A 20,621-nucleotide genomic window follows, 5' to 3' on the forward strand; every position below is an offset into this window, starting at 1 on the left:
AAGAAGAAAGAAAAAAAAGAAAAGAATAAAAGAATGCCTACTCCATAAACAGAGCAGCCCTGAGGGCTGCTGGTTGCCCATTTCTATGGTTATTTCTTGATTATATGCTAAACAAAGCGTGGATTATTCATGCCTCCCCTTTTTAGACCATATAGGGTAACTTCCTTACATTGCCATGGCATTTATAAACTGTCATGGTGCTGATGTGAGTGTAGCAGTGAGGACAATCACAGGTCACTTTCGTTGCCGTCTTGATTTTGGTGGGATTTGGCAAGCTTGTTTACTGCAACTTATTTTATCAGCAAGGCCTTTATGACCTGTGTCTTGTGCTGACGTCCCGTCTCATCTTGTGACTTAGAATACCCAACCATCTGGAAATGCAGCCCAGTTGGTCTCAGCCCTCAGCCTCATTTTACCCAGCCCCTACTCAAGATGGAGTTGCTCTGGTTCAAATGCCTCTGACATTTAGACCAGTTGTTTGTTAATCTTAACTTTAGCCAAGCCAAATCCCAATTCAGTTACTTACCTAGGAATGGGTTTCAGGCTGAAGACTGCTCTCTACCATCCTAGAAGCAGGAAACAAACAAACAAACAAACAACTCATCTTCCCGGTTGGAAGTGAGCTTAAACTTCATAAAGGAGTTACCTGCCTTCCATCATGGGCCCAAGATATTTTCCTTTCACATTCCTATAAAGGATTATATAACTTCTGCCTGAACATTTTCAATGACAGAGAACCCACAAATCAAAACTTCTATTTCTTTTTCTTTTTTCTTTTTTTTTTTTTTTTTTTGAGACAGAGTCTCACTCTGTCGCCCAGGATGAAGTGTTTTAGCATGATCTAGGCTCACTGCAAGCTCCGCCTCCCAGATTCAAGTGATTCTCCTGCCTCAGCCTCCCAAATAGCTGGGATTACAGGTACATGCCACCACACCTGGCTAATTTTTTTTTTTTTTTTTTAGTAGAGACAGGGTTTCACTGTGTTGGCCAGGCTGGTCTTGAACTCTTAACCTCAAGTGATCTGTCCATCTCAGCCTCCCAAAGTGTTGGGATTACAGGCGTGAGCCACTATGCCTGGCCCAAAACTTCCATTTCTTAACAAGTTTTTCATATGTTTAGATCTGCTTTGCTGTAGCTTCTTATCCCCTCCTACCCCTACCCCCAACCCCATTTACTCTGTTTCTGACCTCCAGAACTACACAAAATAAGGACAGCCCTTTGCTTCATGACAGTTCTTTAATATTTTAGAACTTGGATCACTGTCCACAGTGCATCTCATCTTTGCCAGGCTGAAAGTATTCCTGGTCCTATCACGTGTCCACATAATATTAATACGTGATTTCAAGAGCTTCTGCTCTGCTGGTTACACTAGGATAAATATTCTTCTCTTCATAATATATCTCATGTAGGAAAAATGGTCCAAGTCTTAGAAATAGACCAAAGTGATTCCTGGTGTCCTTTCAGTGGAGGGCAGGACATTGTTAGCAGACCCTCTGGGATTCTCTAATTCCACTTTCGATTGCCTGTGATTGACTAGGCTATTTTACAACTCTGTAGGAATAGGGTTTAAGTTATAGAAAATGAATAACGATGCAAATGTTTCCTGCCCATAGCAATGCAAATGATTCCCGTACATGACAATGCAAATGAATTTTGTCCGGCAGAGAATACAAATCTCTGCAAATCAAAATCTCATTTTAAGTGGATTTTAATTAATGAGTTAAATAAAATATTTGACACATTTATTTTATTTTTGTGATTTTACCTTTTTGAAAATTATACTTTTAACCCTCAGGAAACAGGATTCCCAGAACGCAGTGAATCCTTCCTGCTTGCCTGGTGACTCTATGCATGGTAACTCAAGAGCTTTTTAATAACCTCGTTAGCACTATTGACACTCTAAGTACAGAGTGAAACAAAACACTTAATTATTTTCTTCACAGATGCTACTGTAGCCAAGTTTCTCGTATCTTATGCCTTTTATTTTGTAACATGAATGCTAGCTTTTTAAATATTTATTTCTTTTAAGTTTAATGTTGAGAATGTGAGCTCATTACTCCAGCCCAAGGAAACAATTGTCATGTCATTTATGTCTTTATCAAAGAAAAAGCCGGAATCCAAAACCACTTAGAACTCAGAGGACTTTGGTAAGCAGAACTTGCTTTCACAGTCAGGATGCGGGAGAGAGAAGGGAGTACAAGGGTTTCTCTGCAGAAGCACGATCCAGCCGAGGCTGATGCAGGTTTATGGGAAACTTACACAACTGAGGGGAAAGTGGTCCTCTCCAGGAAGAACTGTAACCACGGGAGCATCTCAAACTGGGCCTACTCTATTGATAATGGAATGTCTAAGTACCTTGTAGATATAACAGAGCCAAGACTGCAAGTCTATGGCCCAAGCATGTGCAATAGGAAAGATTTGACCTCTGACACCCAAAACCAACAATTCCTCCCCATAGAACCAGGAAGACCAGGACACAACTGGAACCTGAACATCAGAACCATTTCAAAAGTGAGGGGGCCTGATGGCCAGGAAGATCCAGGGCTAAAATCAGCCTCAGTGTACCTTACCAAAAATAGTCACTTTTGAAGCTCTCCAATCAGACCTTACCACACCAAAATCCTTTCGCTTGCCACCTTCCAAGCCCTTAAAACTTGCCCCATACTCAAATTTGGGAGACAGATTTCAGTCGTGCCTCCTGTATCCTTACTGCTCAGCCTCTCAATAAATCCTTTTTTATCTCAAAAGCTGATGCCACAGTATGGCTTCTAAGCACATCAAGCAATGAGCCCATTTGCTCAATAACAGAATAATGCAAAATTGTCCATTTTTCTTTATACAATGTTAATATACTTCACTAAAATTACTCTCCTCAAAAGAATATAAAATTAAGAATATAAAATTGCTAGAGCCTCTCCAAGGGCCTTGTAAGGTACCCTGTGAAGGTGAGGGGCCCTGAGCATAAGCTTCTTTGGCTTCCCCGTTAAGTCGGTCTGAAGGTCTGCTAAGGTGTGCCAGTGCAGAGAACATCCTCAGTACCTAGGAGTGCTGACTTCCTGCCTATCTCACAATTTTTATATCATTCATTTCTGTGACTCCCACCTCTCTACAAAAGATACATACAAGCTCCATGGACCTCCTTTTTGGGGGTGACCACTTATTATTACTATTATTATTATTATTCAGCCCTATGACTGCCTATATTATTCTTAGAGATCACTTGGGAAACTGATTATCTTGATTTTAACAGAATGAAGTTTTCAAAGCTGTTGACCTTTATAAAAATCTAGTCTCCGTGCACCTATTTTTTTGGAATCATTTAAAAATTATTCCAAGTTTACTCTGCTTTCCTTTTTAGAGGTCTCACAGATACAGACAAAGAATCTTTGCTTGGCCAAACTCTACTCAGCCTTCTGAATATTCTTCTAGGCCCATCTGTGCACTTCCATGTAAAATCCAGTTTTCGCAATACCCTTGCTAAATCAGTTTAGCCAGAATTCACCTTACCCCTGAGGTTCCCTCTTAGTAATTTTTCCATCTGCTGAACCCCACCCTGCTCCTTGGCTCTAAGGTCCCACTTGCCCACGCTGTACTTGGAGTTGAGCCCAGTCTCTCTCCTTCACTGCAATACCTCATTGCTGTGGCCCCTATACCTGTTGCAGTGGACCTGAATAAAGCCTGCCTTACTATGCTATGACATGTGTCATTGAATAATGTTTTTCTTTAACAATACCTATTTTCAGATGCCTGAATTTTTTTGGATTTTCTTTCCAGAGTGAAACAACAGATGTTGGTGTGGATGTAGAGAAAAGAGAATGCTTATACACTGTTTGGTAAAAATGTTAAATCAGTACGACCTCTATGGAAAACAGTATAGAGATTTCTCAAGGAACTAAAAGTAGAACTACCATTCTACCCAGCAACCCCACGACTGGTTATCTACCCAAAGGAAAACAAATCATTATATATAGAGACACCCACACTCATATGTTTATTGCAGTACTATTCACAGTAGCAAAGTCATGGAATCAACCTGAGTGTCCACCAATGGTTAAGTGGATAAAGATGATGTGTATGTGTACACCATGGAATACTAGACAGCCATAAAAAAGAATGAAATAATGTCCTTTACAGCAACATGAATGAACCTGGAGGCCATTATCCTAAATGAAATGACTCAGAAACGGAAAATCAAATACTGCATGTTCTCACGTATAAGAGGAAGCTAAACAATGGTATACATGGATATAAAGCTGAAAATAATAGATGCTGCAGACCCCGAAAGCAGGGAGAGCAGGAAGGGAGTGATAATAATTACCTATTGTGTGCAGTGTTCACTATTTGAGATTTGAGTGATGGGTATACTAGAAGCCCAAACCTCACCATTATGCAATACATCCATGTGACAAACCTGCACATGTACCCCCTGAATCTAAAATAATATTTCTTAAAGATACACAAAGGTATGAATCCTAAATATTATATGCATGGGTCTTCACAGAAAAAGAAAGTGAGTACTCGAAAAGCAGTGAGATTTGAAAGCTTATATACTATCTTAAAAGGGGAAGGAGAGGGAGATATAGGTCACTTGGAGAGTAAATGATATTTAGGAAAGATGAGGGGCCTTAGAAGAAGTAATGGGAGATATGATCATTTGGGACAACGTTTTTCTGGATTTAGTGTCAACTTCTAGTCTCCTCTGCTGTGAGAAGAGTCAATCTTCTCTGATTGATAAAATTTCCTGGAGAGGGGATTTATGACAATTGAGATCTTTTTGGAAGATCTGTCTTTAAGCAGATAAGGGGAGTTCAGAGAAAGCCTCTCCCTGAATTTGCTGTTTTTCAAATGCCTTCAGCTTAAAATAATCAAAGAGTGGCATATTTTTGGGTGGCACATCCTGAATTACTTCATAGTCATATTTTGGGGTGGCATATTCTGGTCTTTAACAATACAAGGAGGAAAATGCATGAGAAAAACAAAGAAATTTCTGGGCTTTGAGGAAGATTTGGAAATAATGATAAATCAAATATCTATTCATTTACTTTATAAGCATTTGTTGATCTCCTTCTTGTGCCAGACAATAAACAAATAATTGCATTGCAGGGTTAATAAGCACGAAGCTTATATGCAAAGCTCAGGGGCAGCCTAGAAGTAGGGTTGAGAGAGTAGTAGGTTAGATTATGGAGAAATTGGTCAAGTGGGCTTTGGGAATTATTCCATTAATTATTTAAAGAAGTTCTAGAATTTGTTAATTATGTTACACTTAACTTTGGAAAATATATTTGACCAATGCTTATATGGTGCTTAATTGCTGTGTGCCAGTCACTGTTCTAAGCATTCTATAATTGTTAATTCAATTAACAATCCAATGGGATAGTATTGTTATCATTCCCATTTTATAGATGAGAAAACTGAGTCTCTAAAGGTTTAGAAGGTACCATTCAGGGCCGGGTGCGGTGGCTCACACCTGTAATCCCAGAACTTTGGGAGGCCAAGGCGGGAGGATCACCTGAGGTCAGGACTTCGAGACCAGCCTGGTCAACATGGTGAAACCCCATCTCCACTAAAAATACTACAATTAGCGAGGCATGGTGGCATGTGCCTATAGTGCCAGCTACTTAGGAGACTGAAGAAGGAGAATCGCTTGAACCTGGGAAGCAGAGGTTGCAGTAGCTGAGATAGCACCACTGCACTCCATCCTGAGTGACAGAGTGAGACTCCATCTCAAAAAAAGAAGATGAATAAGAGGAGGAGGAGGAAGAAGAGGAAGAAGGAGAAGGAAAAGAAGAGAAGGAAGGAAGGAGAGAGAGAAAGAAAGAAAAGAAAGAGAGAGAGAGAGAAAGGAAAGACGAAAGAAAGAGAGAGAGAGAGAGAGAAAGAGAGAGAGAGAGAGAGAAAGAGAAAGGAAGGCAGGCAGGCAGGCAGGCGCGCGCGGTGGCTCAGGCTTGTAATCCCAGCACTTTGGGAGGCCGAGTCTGGCGGATCACGAGGTCAGGAAATTGAGACCATCCTGGCTAACACGGTGAAACCCCGTCTCTACTAAAAAAAAAATGCAAAAAATTAGCCGGGCGTGGTGGTGGGCGCCTGCAGTCCCAGCTACTTGGGAGGCAGAGGCAGGAGAATGGCGTGAACCCAGGAGGCAGAGCTTGCAATGAGCCAAGATGGCGCCACTGCACTCCAGCCTGGGCGACACTGCAAGGCTTTGTCTCAAAAAAAAAGAGCTTATTTTAACCTAACATATTTCTAGGGAACTGCTTCTAGAACTTTAATATGCATGCAAATCCCTGAGGATCTTGTTAAAAAGCAGATTTGGTTTCAATAGTCTGGCTTGGGGTCTGATGTCCTGCATTTCTAACAAGCTCCCAAGTGACACCTGGAACACCAGTGTTCCAGGAACCATACTTTGAGTTTCAAGGGTCTAGGATCTACTGTAGTTTTATTTTTCTTTTTTAATAAAACATGCTCATTCATAGATTTTTCTCTCCACGTCTACTCCTGTGCTTCTGGGAAAATTATGCAAAAACTTCACATTCTCATCACCACCATGAGTACTTGTGACTCTAATCAATACCCTCTAGCATCAGCATTTATCTGTATTAAGAATGTGAACAGAGCAAGGGAGCGGAGTGAGGAAGATTGGTTGAGGTTAGGGAAAGCAGGAAGTCAAGAGAGAGGGGACAGAATCAGGAAAGCAGAAGAAAGAAAGAATTCTAGCAGCAGAAATGCTCAACTCTTTTGGGACAGCTGTGAGGCATGTGTGTATGTGTGTGTGTACAACTGCTTCTGAGTTGTTATTCCAAAACAGATTGTTCACTTCCATAAACAAAGTATTGTATACATACCTGTTTCTTAGTCCACTGAAAATGCTATTAATAACATCTATGAGGCCCTTGTGACTATCTCTGCATCATCACTGGGTATGTATTCATTTCTTCTATGTGGAATACTGAAACTTAAATTGCGTTCTCCTTTGACTAAGAGAACTGACTTTTCCACAATGTCTGTTATTTTACAAACTGCAGTTGTTTGAAAGTTTGATAAATGATTCTATAGTATCCTCATCTTGCCCATTAAATAGGCAGCCTCTCTGTTTCCTGGAGTAACACAAAACTTATCTCCATTCTTTGCCTACAAATAACCTTCAAAGCCTTTGCAGAGAGGAAGGAGTCTTATTTCTTTTGAAGAATTTGAGTCATGGATCACTCTCTCTAAGAAGCCAGTATAGGCTGGTGGGTTATTTCACAATTCATGGCAAATTCCATAAATTTAAATCAAAGAAGATAGTCTCAGTTCAGAAAAGCATTTTGATCTAAAAAATTGCTGCTTTATATTTGCTTCATATGATATTGTGATAATACCATAGTAGCTAAGGCTCACAGGTGCTCACTTGGAGCCAGCCCTTGCTCTAAGCACTTTACACATATTAACTTCCTTGTGCCCAACCATCATCAGGACTGTTGCCCACATATTCCCAATTGTTTGGCATTCTAAAACAGCTCACCATTTCTAGTAATTCCAAATAGGGACACAGGTTCTTTGGTTCACAATTACAGTCATTATTATCCAATTTTTTATGTGTAAATGGAGGCACAGAGAAGTGAAGCAAATTGCCCAAGATCACACAGCTGGTAAATTTGAGAGCCAGAACCTGAAACTGGAAAGTTGGGATCCAGAGCCAAGCTCTTAAGCACCATGCTTTGTTGTTTCTCAAGAGTAAACTATGTCATGAAACTGGAAAAGAGTCCTTATCAAAAAGAGAAATGGTGGATCTCATTAATATGTAAGCTGTGCTTTGAAACCAACAAAGGTAAAATGTTTAATGAGTCAGCCAAGAGTTTTCCTAGTCAGCTGCAGGAAAATGCAGCCATTGATTTTGCAGACACAGTAAGAGCAAAAGTACCATCTGCCTGGCCTCAGCCTCTGCCCGGAAGGAAGGGAACTAGGAGGAAGACCAGAGTCAAGTGGAAAACTAGAGGAAGTGCCCCATCTCTGAGAAGGCTCGGCCGGGCGCAGTGGCTCACGCCTGTAATCCCAGCACTTTGGGAGGCCAAGGCGGGCAGACCACGAGGTCAGGAGTTCAAGAACAGCCTGGCCAACATAGTGAAACCCCGTCTCTACTAAAAATACAAAAAATTAGCCAGACATGGTGGCAGGCACCTGTAATCCTAGCTACTCAGGAGGCTGAGGCAGGAGAATTGCTTGAACCCGGGAGGCAGAGGTTACAGCCAGCCGAGATTGCGCCACTGCATACCAGCCGGGGTGACAGTGCAAGACTCTGTCTCAAAAAAATAAAAAAAAACAGCCTCATAGGGAATGGAGTGGCTGTATTTGAGGAGTCAGAGTGGTCTCTATAAGACAGACAATAAGAGATGGGGATTTGAAACTATAAGACTTGGATATTTTAGACAGTGAAGGAGGCAAGGTCTGCCCTGGGTAATTTGCCAGGATGAAGCCTTCCCTGCACGTAAATCCTCTGCCTCACTGTGGCCATTTCCCTCATAAACTCTTTTGAATTCCTCCCATGCTAGTAAACTGCAGGCATTCAGGTAATATTATTCAGAGACAGCTGGTTAAAGGATTTTGCTTTAGTCACATTTAGTCAGTGGGAGGTAGAGAGACCAAGCCATGAACTCAAAAGGGGATAAAAATAGTGCTCGTCTTAGCCATCTCTTGCTGTGTAATAAATGACTTCACGATATGGGGACTTAAACACATTCATTGTCTCACAGTTTCTGTGGGTCAAGAGTTTGGGTGCAGCTTGGATGTGCATCCCTGGCTCAGGGTCTCTCACCAAGGCTGTAGACAAAGTGTGGGCTTGGGCAAGGATTGATCTGCTTCCAAGTTGTTCACATGCAACTGTCAGCAACCTCGGTCCTCGGTGACTTTTGCCCGGAGTCCTCAGTTCCTTTCCACATGGGTCTCTCCACAGCACCAGTATCCCTTAGAGAGAAAGTGGCAGGTGATGAGCACCAAGACAAATACTGAATCTTTTTAGGCCTTAATCTTGGAAGAGTCATGCCATCACCTCTCCCCATTCTATTGGCTAGAAGCGACTCATAGAAGCTAGCCTACACTCAAGGGGCAAGGAGAGCACAAGGGTGTGGTTACCCTTGGGGCACCTTAGAGGCAAAGGAAAACAGAAGCAGTGGCAGAGATTTGATGAAGGAAAAGTCTCATCCAACAGTAAGATTATAATTTTTGATACAAAATCCCTTCTCTACATATCTAAGCCACAAGAAGTCTGTCAATTAAAGTATACAAGTATACCATAAAATGCAGGGGCATTTTTTTCCTATGGACACCATTTGTTGTCCAATATCTGCAAATGCTGGGCAATTTTCCTCCCTGGATGCACCACATGACAGTCAATATGCCAGGACAGGTGTCCTACTGTTAGGTATGCTACTGGCATTTGGGGCATTTGTGTATACAGGGTGACCATTTATCATCCATATTGGACAGTTTTAGAGTGAAGGGACACTCTAAAACTACCAGGATCACAGGCAAACCAAACTGTGTAGTCACCCTCCTTTAGGCCAAGCCAGTCTTCAAGGAGTCCCTTCTTCCTGCCCTCCTTCTTTTTGTCTTCTTCAGCCTCCATCTCACTCTGGTTGTTTTTCTTCCCTCATTTACTCCACTTTCTACTCTCTGTACTGACCATTGTCAGATGAATAGATTGCAAAAATTTTCTCTCACTCTGTAGGTTGTCTGTTCACTCTGATGATAGTTCCTTTTGCTGTGCAGAAGTGCTTTAGTTTAATTAGACCCCATTTGTCAATTTTTACTTTTGTTGCAATTGCTTTTGGCGTTTTCATCATGAAATCTTTGTCTGTGCCTATGTCCTGAATGGTATTGCCTAGATTCTCCTTTAGGGTTTTTATAGTTTTTGGGTTTTACATTTAAGTCTTTAATCTATCTTAAGTTAATTTTTGCATAAGGTGTAAGGAAGGGGTCCAGTTTCAATTTTCTGCATATAGCTAGCCAGCTCTCCCAGCACCATTTATTAAATAGAGAATCCTTTCCTCATTGCTTGTTTTTGTCAGGTTTGTCAAAGATCAGATAATTGTAGGTGTGTGGTCTTATTTCTGAGTTTTCTATTCGGTTCCATTGGTCTGTGTGTCTGTCTTTGTACCAGTACCATGCGGTTTTGGTTACTGTAGCCTTGTAGTATAGTTTGAAGTCAGGTAGCATGATGCCTCCAGCTTTGTTCTTTTTGCGTAGTATATTCTTGTCTATTTGGGCTCTTTTTTGGTTTCAGGTGAATTTCAAGTTTTTTTATAATATTGTGAAGAATATCAATGGTAGTTTAATGGGAATAGCATTGAATCTAAAATTACTTTGGGTAGTATGGCCATTTTCACGATATTGATTCTTCCTAAACATGAGCATGGAATGGAAAACAAAATGTTAAAAATATGTTTTAATCTAGCCGGGCGAGATGGCAGGCGCCTGTAGTCCCAGCTACTCAGGAGGCTGAGGCAGGAGAATGGCGTAAACCCGGGAGGCAGAGCTTGCAGTGAGCCGAGATCGCGCCACTGCACTTCAGCCTGGGCAACAGAGCGAGACTCCGTCTCAAAAAAAAAAAAAAAAATATGTTTTAATTACCACAAATAGACATTAGCCAGATTGTTGTTAGACAGGTGAAATTAAGGAAACTACTTTCACAAACTGAGTTATTCATTAAAATAATGCTGCTGCTTCCTCATTAAAATAATTTGGTTTCCCAGTTAGTTATTCTCTTGTCTTTCTTAGTAAATATCTGTTAACTCATTCTAAGAAAGCATGTATATGAACAGAAGAATATTTTCTTAAAACCAAAAAATAAATTTCTTACAATCTTAATAGCAATCATTTCTGGATCCTACACAGAGAAGCAACCCATATGGAAAATAACAGTTAAAGTTTTTTAATGATCTAGAGAAACCATATGTCTTTTTAACTGTTTAGTCATTCAGGAAAGATGAGCACAAAAGTGTATTTTCTCTTTTTTCTCAACCCATCTAAATTGAATTGGCAACAAATATGAAATGCATTTTTCAGAGCTATTACAGAGTGCATGTACAGTATTATCAAATACAGTCTAGGCTGCTATTAGTTTTGCAGCAAAGAAATGTTTCTATCATACAGTCCTTATCAAGAAAATTAAATAAAAGGATTGATAACTGGCGGCTAATATTCTCTCATGAGCCAGCTTTTAAATAGGTCACATTGTTCTTCACTTCATTGGAAACTGAAAATAGCTGCTGTATCAGCAATGTTTGTGAAAAATAGCACATTATCTGGAACTGTCTGGGGAGGGGGAGAGTGTATTTCTTTATGAATTAAACATCTAGTAGAACCATAAAGTTTTAAAATCTGACAGGGGCCTTATAGTTCATATATTTAAGCCCTTCATTTTCAATCTGAGGAAGCAGACATCCAGAAATATTAAGGGACCAAGTAAAACAACTACTTAGTATCAGAATTATGAGTTCAGTAGTTAAAATCTCTATTTCAACTTAAGTACATTTCCTACATTTTTTTCTGAATAAAGACAGTGGGGTAAAAAAGCATTTAGCTTTAAATTTTTTCTGTAATAAGTATCCTTTATAAGTTTTCAGATTTTATCCCTTGATGAGTCTTAACTGTAATGAAAGTCAATGAATCAAAAACAGAGAAAAATAAGACAGATAAACAATTTTTATCAGATGAACAACTTTTCTCCCTACTGTCTTTTAAGAGACAGAGAAAGGAATCAGGGAAGGATTCTCTCTACCTGCTCGAAAGGGGACAATATTAGCCTCACTGTTACTGCTTTCCCAGAAACGACAGTCAAGCACACCCAGCCAAAAGCCAGGCTGCAAGAGAGACTTTTGAACAAGATCAGATTTTTCTTTAGTGCCAAATTGTCTTTGACCTCTCGGCCACTCATCATTTACTAAATATGTTACAGGTTGTATTTTGTGTATTTAGGGCTTGAAGAGGGTTGAAAGTGAAAGTTTTGCATCCAGAACACATTAAATCAAGCTCCAATTTAGAACAACCTTTTTCCTGTCTCCTGCTTGCTGCTAAGGGCCATTTTGAAAAACAAGAAAATGAACAGCTGGAAGGCTAAGCAATTAGTATTTTTTTTTCTTTGTACTTGATCTCCTACATCTCAGCTGAAGGACATACAGGGAGACTCTGCGCTCTGCTAAATTAGTAGCTAGTGAAAGTCCCTTGATAAATTAAAAAGAAATGAATTAATATCAGTGCTTTGCAAGGTGAGGCCTGAAGCACCTCTCTGGCAGAGATAGCTTAGGATGACCCAGTTATGATGATAATGAAGGGGTGGATAGGATGATAGTCCCAACAGAATTTAAAAGAATAGAAGACTGTGTAGAAATGGTAACCCACTTATAAACAACAGGTAACATTTATTGAGCACTAACTGTCTAGCAGACAATGTGCTAAGCTATCTTCAAACATTATCTCATTGCTCATAGCAACCCTAAGAGATAGGTTCGATTAAATAGTAGCTAAGTAGTAGCAGCAGGGATTTGCATCCACTGCAGTCTCACTCCAGAGCTCACACTTTTCACTGCTATGCTACTGTTTTGATAAGAAAGACATTTATCAGGGCGATTGCAGTGGCGCATATCTGTAATCCCAGCAGTTTGGGAGGCAGAAGCCCGTGGATCACTTGAGGTCAGTAGTTCAAGCCCAGCCTGGTCAACGTGGCACAACCCTGTCTCTACCAAAAATACAAAAAAAAATTAGCCAGGCATGGTGATGCGCGCCTGTAGTCCCAGTTACTTGTGAGGTTGAGGCACAAGAATTACTTGAGCCAGGGAGATAGATGCCACAGTGAGCTGAGTTCGCACCACTGTACTCCAGCCTGGGTGACGGAGTGAGACTTCATCTTAAAAAAAAAGAAAAAGAAAAAGACACTTATCAGGTTATGACGTGTTCAAGGGTTTGTAATTATGAACAAAATCATTTAAAGACCAGAGTCAAAGAGCTACAATGACTCCAAAGGTGTGAAGGAGAAGGCTCACAAAAATGGACTAAGACAGAGAGAGATGAAAGTAGAAAAGCCTATGCAAGGCTGGAGGGATGATTTTGTCGAATGGTTTACGAGAGGAGAAAGCAACAGCAATACTCGGCATTTCATTATCATCAGAGACAGGAGAGAGTAAATGTTTCTTTTCCCTAATGGCCCTAATTTCAGGAAAGTAAGTAGAACGAAGTAAATTCACACGGCCGACTCTCACTGCATGTCAACTTCATTGTTCTGGTATTAGAAAATGTAAGATCAGATTAAGAAGGTCTTAATCAGGTCTTAAGAAAAGGAAGGCTGTGGGACTTTCCTTCCAGAATTCAAACTATGTGTTTGGGCATGGAAAATCCCCACTCTGGATTTCTGTCTTCTCACTAGAGTGAAGATGCCTGGCCTTTTGGTTTCTAAGAAGGTTCTGAAGATATGATGATGTAGCTGGGAAAACGGTGAACAAACATTAGGAACAAACCACTGCCTGAAGTTAAAATGAACCAAATTTTAACCTCAAAAAAAAAAAAAGTCATCTATTTTATTTACATGAAAAGGACTATTTCAGAGAAAAGTAACAGCCTTTTCCCTCAGTTTGTGTTATTGGTGTTGTTTAATTTTTGGTTTGCACATCCGAGGAGTTCTAAGATTTCATTTCATTTTGTGTAAACAGTTTCCAAACTTGGGTAACAGGGTTTCACTGTGGTGGAAAAGGTGGAACTCCCTACACACATACCATTCATTTGAAGTATTCCCAAGTTCCACTTTCCTCTGCAGAGCAGCTATTTAATTTGTGCAGCGGTGTTTACACTAAAACATTTTGTCAACACTCGTACCAAATACTGAGAGTTTTATTACAAATTACAAAATTAGAAGGCCACAGGTATAGACTTTACACATTTCCAACTTATTTAGTTCAGCATATGATAGTTTTCAGTTTGCTCCAGTTCTTTATTTTTATAGGTTTAGAAATAGAAATATACGTTGGATTACAAGGTGCTTTCCAGTGATCCTTTGTTAAGGGAAAAGTTACAACATTGGAAATAGATCCTGTGTTCATTTGTGTACCTTTCTTTAATCATGCATTGTGGCTTTTGCTGACCTAAGAGAGGCCACATGCCTACAAAAGTTCCATCTCTACTACATAACAGTCAGGTAGTCTTCCAGGGCATTCCTTAGGTCATTAATCACATTGCCTGAACTGAACTGAAGTTATAGAATAATATTGGACAACAATATTATTATTTCATTTCTAAAACCACTTAGCAGATTGGAAATAGTTATTAATAATTATGGTTCGACCCAAATGAAATATAATTACTAATTTAAACATATGAACTGTAGTGGGATAAAGCCACAACAAATATGGATTAAATGCTTTCCATGGGTCAGGAGCTTTACAGATGATCTGGACTCTGGATACAGTGGCTCTTGAGATACTCCTAGAACAACCACCCCTTCCGGAGTTCACAGTGCAAAGAGGGAAATGGCCATTAAGCCCCCAGTGGCAGAGATCTGTGTTAAATGGGTCATCCAGGGACCCAATAAGGGAGACACAGAAAAACAAGTACTGCATGATCTCACTTATGTGTGGAATCTAAAAAAATGAGTTCACAGAAGCAGAGAGCAGAAGGGTGGTTACCAGGGGCTGGAGGGAGGGAAAATAGGGAGATGTTAGCCAAGGGACACAAAATTTCAGTTACAAAATGAATAAATTCTGCCGATCTAATGTACAGCATGGTGACTACAGTTAATAATTATGTTTTGTATACTTGAAATTTGCTACAAGAGTAGATCTGAAATGTTCTCACCACACACACACACAGGTAACTATATGTGGTGATGGCTATGTTCATTAGCTTGATTGTGGTAATCATTTCATAATGTATACATATATCAAAACATCACATTATACATCTTACATATATGCAATTTTTATTGTGAAAAAAATAATTTAAAAAATGAAGTTTGTGAGGAAGAGGAAAAAAGTGTTGTAATGCAAGAAGCACAGGCATGCACAGGCTGTGTGTATAGTGAGGGGGAAGAAGACTCTTAACAGAGAGCTGGAAGAAAGGGAAGGGGGTCCCTGCCTTCACTTGTGATCTGGAGAAGGATTCATGTGTATCACATAGATGTTAGTAACACAACTGAAAGTGGCTAAGTTCTATGTGCTTTGATCACAGTTGTGAGAATCAAAGAAAGTTTCTTCTAGGAAGTGATAATTTGAACTAGACCTTAAGAATGGACAGGATTTCCAATAGAGCACAGACTCAGATGCAGTAAGAAACAAGGAGTGCTTCGGGCACAGCAGGTAGCACTGTTAGAGAGCAGAGCACCTGCGGAGCGATGTGGCTGCCAGGGTAGGTGTGCTTGATTTTCAGTAGGTATCAGTATTAAAGCAAAGGTACAAGTTCCTCATATGACTTAGCTATTTTAACCCATTAATTATTAATTAACCCATTACAAATGTACATTCTTATGTTTTCTCAGTTACGGTATTGGTCTTTCATATGGCTTCTGTATAAGATCACTTTATTTTTTTTCTCTCAAACATACTGGTCTTTTTGAAAAATGTACCTCCTGTAAGACTTCAACACATTTATATGAGATACTGTGAATCGATAAAGGTCATGTTAATGTTTTCCTATAATGTTGAATACATTTTTATTTAAAAGCTGGGGGAAGTGGAGTTTTAAAAAAAGCTCACTTCTCGCCATTGGCACTTTATGTGAGCCCATTACACTTTGCTTTCTTGTAAGAGATTTCTGTAATGCTTTTTGAGTGCTATTAAAACTGACCTCTTCGATAAATGTCAACTTGCTGTCTAAAGGCAACCAAAGGAATTTTAAGTCAAATTATGTTTCTACTAAAGCTGAGTTTGGTCAGCTTGACGAGTGGAAAGTTTTCTTTTAGAATTCTAAGTATTGTGATAATATTGCAAACTGAATACTCTCTCAGATTTCTCAAGAAGCTGTTCTAAGAGTGAATCTGTGGCCTCATGTTGTAAATCAGGGAGTAAGTCCCCCTTGTGGGGTGTTTAAGGATCTCTCCAACTCTGGAGATCTCTCCAGTCTCCGACTTGGGAAATTACACTCAGAAAACGTGAAATAAAAAGATTTGTTCTACTCATAGGTCATAGAGAGGGACACAGGCCACACCACGCCATGCAGGGGGCCATGTGGAAGAAGTACTAAGCTAGCGCTCCACGAAGCAGGTGGGGGGGCACAAGAGAGTCAGCCCCCATGAGCGAATGCCTTTACTGGGGGTCCTGGTGCAGTACACAAGCAAGAGGCATGAGGGAGTGTTATTAGTGCTTTTTTTTTTTTTTTTTTTTTTTTTTTTTTTGAGACGGAGTCTTGCTCTGTTGCCCGGGGTGGAGTGCAGTGGCCGGATCTCAGCTCACTGCAAGCTCCGCCTCCCGGGTTTACGCCATTCTCCTGCCTCAGCCTCCGGAGTAGCTGGGACTACAGGCGCCCGGCACCTCGCCCAGCTAATTTTTTGTATTTTTAGTAGAGACGGGGTTTCACCGTGTTAGCCAGGATGGTCTCGATCTCCTGACCTCGTGATCCGCCCCTCTCAGCCTCCCAAAGTGCTGGGATTACAGGCTTGAGCCACCGCGCCCGGCTTATTAGTGCTTTTAAATGTCAGTAAGTCACAGTCAGAGGAGAACAAGAAGAGGAACTTGTAGCTGAACCAACCTTATCACACTAGTGCACCTGGGCCCTGGGCAGCGTGCTCATGGCCTGTGTGATACTGAGGCATCAGGAAAATATGAAGTTTTTAAAATTTACAATACAGGCCTCTTTGGTATAGACTGAAGCCAGCAGCAGGGCAGGGGTGGGGAAGAAGTGGACCAGGACAGGGAGATGCACCCTGGAGAAGATGGGAGCTCTCACAGTGTTCTCTGAAGCTGGCATTTTAGATGGTGGCAGTTAAATGGGCTTGGTGAGTGGGTGTCCAGGTTGTGGGGCCCCATGCATGGCCTCCATGGCCACTGTATTCATGGGCTCATGGAGTCAGCTCTAGAGGTGGTGAAGGGTAGGGGCAGGCTGATGTCAATAGGCCAGGTCATTCTGTTTCCTCAGTCGTTCAGTGCCTCTTCCGTGGACACTCTTGTGAGTGTTAACATGGCATAAAAATCTTCACTTTCAGGCCCACTCCTTCTATCCATCCACATGCATCTATGATCTTCCAGTACTTCCCATGACTGTCATTATTTTCTAACTGTGGGCTGTATCTTTCTTCATTATAAAGTGGGTGACCAAGGGTGCTGCCAGAACCTCTGTCCATTAAGAGATTTCCTCTGGCCACACTCTGCAAGCCACCTTTGAATGAGGCTGCAGCCCTCATGCACTTTCCACCTGTACCCACAGAGTAAGCCTACCTGCTATAAAGCAAATGTGGGTTTTTCCTTCCTCCTGTAGGATCCTCTACGTAGCTGGCATCATACGCAAAAGGAGGGCTGTGCTGCAGGTGCCTTGGAGTCTGGGTAGACTGACTGTTGGCTTGTGTCCACTAGTGCTGCTCTTATTCAATCCTGGATGTACTCCTCTAAACCAAATTAAAGATAAAAACACATGAAATAGGCTAGGCATGGTGGAGCACACCTGCCTATAGTCCACACTACTCATAAGGCTGAGGTGGGAGGATTGCTTGGGTCCAAGAGTGTGAGACGGCAGTGTGCACAATCATGCCCGTGAATAACCTCTGCACTCCAACCTGGGCAACATAGCGAGACTCCATCTCTAAAACACACACGTGCACACACACACACACACATGCACACACATACACAAAATTCTCCCAAGTTCTTATTAGACCCAAATGTTTGCTACTCATTACCAAAGAGATAAGATTTTCCTTTTAATAAAAAGAAAAACGGCTGAGCATGGTGGCTCATGCCTGTAATCCAAGCACTTTGGGAGGCTGAGGCGGGTGAATCACTTGAGGTCAGGAGTTCAAGACCAGCCTGGTCAACATGGTGAAACCCTGTCTCTGCTAAAAAAAAAAAAAAAAAAAAAAAAAAAAATTAGCTGGGCATGCTGGCAGGTGCCTGTGATCCCAGCTACTCGGGAGGCTGAGGCAGGAGAATCACTTGATCACTTGAACCCTGGAGGCAGAGGTTGCAGTGAGCCGGGATTGTGTCACTGCATTCCAGCCTGGGCAACAGAACCAAACTCCAAAAAAGAAAAAAGAAAGAAAGAAAGAAAGAAAGACACATAAAATAAAAGATACATCCAATGAAATTAGCCTAGAAAAGCTCCTGTTTATTGCATATAATCTCTTTTCTTTTTCTTTTTTTTTTTTTTTTTTTTTTTTGAGATGGAGTCTTGCTCTGTTGCCCAGGTTGGAGCACAATGGCGCGATCTCAGCTCACTGCAACTTCCACCTCCCAGGTTCAAGCAATTCTCCTGCCTCAGCCTCCCGAGTAGCTGGGATAATAGGCACCTGCCACCATGCCCAGCTAATTTTTGTCCTTTTAGTAGAGATGGGATTTTGCCATGCTAGCCAGGCTGGTCTCAAACTCCTGACCTCATAATCTGTCCACCTCAGCCTCTCAAAGTGCTGGGATTACAGGTGTGAACCACCACGCCCAGCCTATTGCATGCAATCTCTTTCATTTTTCCTTGCCTCTTACGAGTAGACATTTGTACCTATAAAGAAATCTGAATTCTAACAGAACAGTAAGTGCTGGAGTGTACATGGAGGAACTGATACATTAATCTTGTTGATCACTTCTAAAATCCTATGTGCTTGACTACTGACTAAGAATTGTAGCCAATTAAATTTAAGCACACATATTTGTCCCTAGTTCAAAAAGAAAACAATGAGCTATGGAAACATTTCCAGTATAATCAAGCATAAATTTGCTGAAATGAACCATGTAGAATTTTTTTAACAATGCAAAAACAGAGTCGGTGATTTTAATAGCAATCAAATATTTACAGCTTCTAAATTCTGCTCCTGTAATTGTAGAAGAGTGGATGAAGTATACAGAACTATAAATGAAAAAGGAATGAATCTTCCATCAACCATCTGGCTGTTCACATTGACAATCTGATTAATTGACAATACCTTTGCCCAAACAAAAACAATGGTATTGTAGAGAGACATATTCTTCTAGTCTTCATTCTGACGTTTCCCACATGCCTCTTACCACCAAAGTAAATACACATCTCTACAAGCATATATATATACATATCACAATGGCACAGAAACATACACTGGAAATAAATTACGTTTCTGCTAAGGGTGTCCTCTTTCTTGTGCTCCTTCTTCTAAATATTCCCAGAAGAGGTAACATACACTATTATCATCTCACTGAAAATTTGTTTATCTTATCTTCTGTGACCCAGGTTGTGAGAGAGGAAGTGGGAACAGAAAGTGTTCAAGAAGAGGAAGTAGTGGCCTCAAAGACAAACAGCCTACTGCTTTTTCCATCCATGACAACAAGATTTAAATTGCTCACTAATGCATAAGTGAATGCTTTAGCATAATAAAATAGTGATATGCTTTAGCATAATCACAATCCCCAAAGTGAATTTTATTTGTTGCCACTACCAGCTACTCAGAAGGCAAGAAAGCATCCAATTCTTGTCTTTGTGACAAATTTGGGTATGCATAAACTATTTATGCATAAACTATTTATGAATTTTATTTGTTGCCACTACCAGCTACTCAGAAGACAAGAAAGCACCCAATTCTTGTCTTTGTGACAAATTTGGGTATGCATAAACTAAGAATGTGTACAATAAAAGTTTCCTTGATGAAAAGGGAGAATGTTATCACTATCTGCTATCAGATTTTTTCAGGCCCCAAAAAAGAAATTTTGATGTGACGTATAAACCATATGTAATGCTTTCCTGGATCTAATGCAATTCACATGCACACCATAGAAGAGGCAGTTGAGTGGGCCTGGCTGCTAGATGTAAGCAACACATATCCCCTCCTATGAATTTATTCTTAATTTCTCTCTAAGCAGGAAGACTGATATGGTGGTGGTTGTTTTTCTTTAGGCATAATGATTAAAAGTTAATCAATGGTATCAGTTATTGATGACACAATGGTCATCTTTCCAAGAGATGAAAATAGATAGATGAAAACAGACATCTGCAGCTCCAGATACAGACTAGCTGTACTAAATGATTCTATTTCATCACTAAGGAGGATTTGTCCAATGGGGCTGTACCCTGTGGCAACCATTTCTGCAAGAGTCACTTTTTAATAAGTGCTCCAAGCTCCAGATTGAGTATTGTTTGGGAATTTGGCCAGTTAATGGAGAGGTGGCAGATTCTGATTTTAAAATAAGGTGTTCAAAAGTCACTATCCCATTACAGCAGGCATGCCAGGCAAGTTTAAGTATACACCTCATGTCAGGATGATCTGGAACTTGCTGTGGGAAGAAATGGGCCCCTTAAGGCAGCTGCCCACTGAGCTCTCCCACCCAAATCTGGTTTTAATTTCCCCTTATATTTCTGCCATCAACATTTAAAAATTTTAAGAGTTGGTGATTTCACTTCTAAAACACTGTCCTTGAAGTATATTACTTTGGGCCTCACACTGCCTGACCACCATACCACTAGTGTTTGCTGACATACAGGAAATTCAGTTCAAG

At 40.6% G+C, this 20,621-nt stretch overlaps 1 long non-coding RNA gene across 2 annotated transcripts; it reads right to left on the reverse strand.

Moving 5' to 3' along the window:
• Positions 1 to 325: 325 nt before the first annotated feature.
• On the reverse strand, positions 326 to 19,341 carry LOC115899693. Of its 2 annotated transcripts, XR_004059327.1 has the most exons (4): positions 19,230 to 19,341; positions 17,391 to 17,557; positions 8,792 to 8,940; positions 326 to 566 (listed from the first exon to the last, which is right to left on the reverse strand). It is a non-coding gene; the product is annotated as an uncharacterized LOC115899693 (long non-coding RNA). The 2 variants fall into 2 exon arrangements; XR_004059326.1 differs by lacking the exon at positions 326 to 566 and having other exon boundaries at positions 8,320 to 8,940.
• Positions 19,342 to 20,621: the final 1,280 nt, after the last annotated feature.

This window comes from Rhinopithecus roxellana, chromosome 9 (assembly GCF_007565055.1).
Source record: "Rhinopithecus roxellana isolate Shanxi Qingling chromosome 9, ASM756505v1, whole genome shotgun sequence".
Taxonomy (NCBI): Eukaryota; Metazoa; Chordata; class Mammalia; order Primates; family Cercopithecidae; genus Rhinopithecus; species Rhinopithecus roxellana.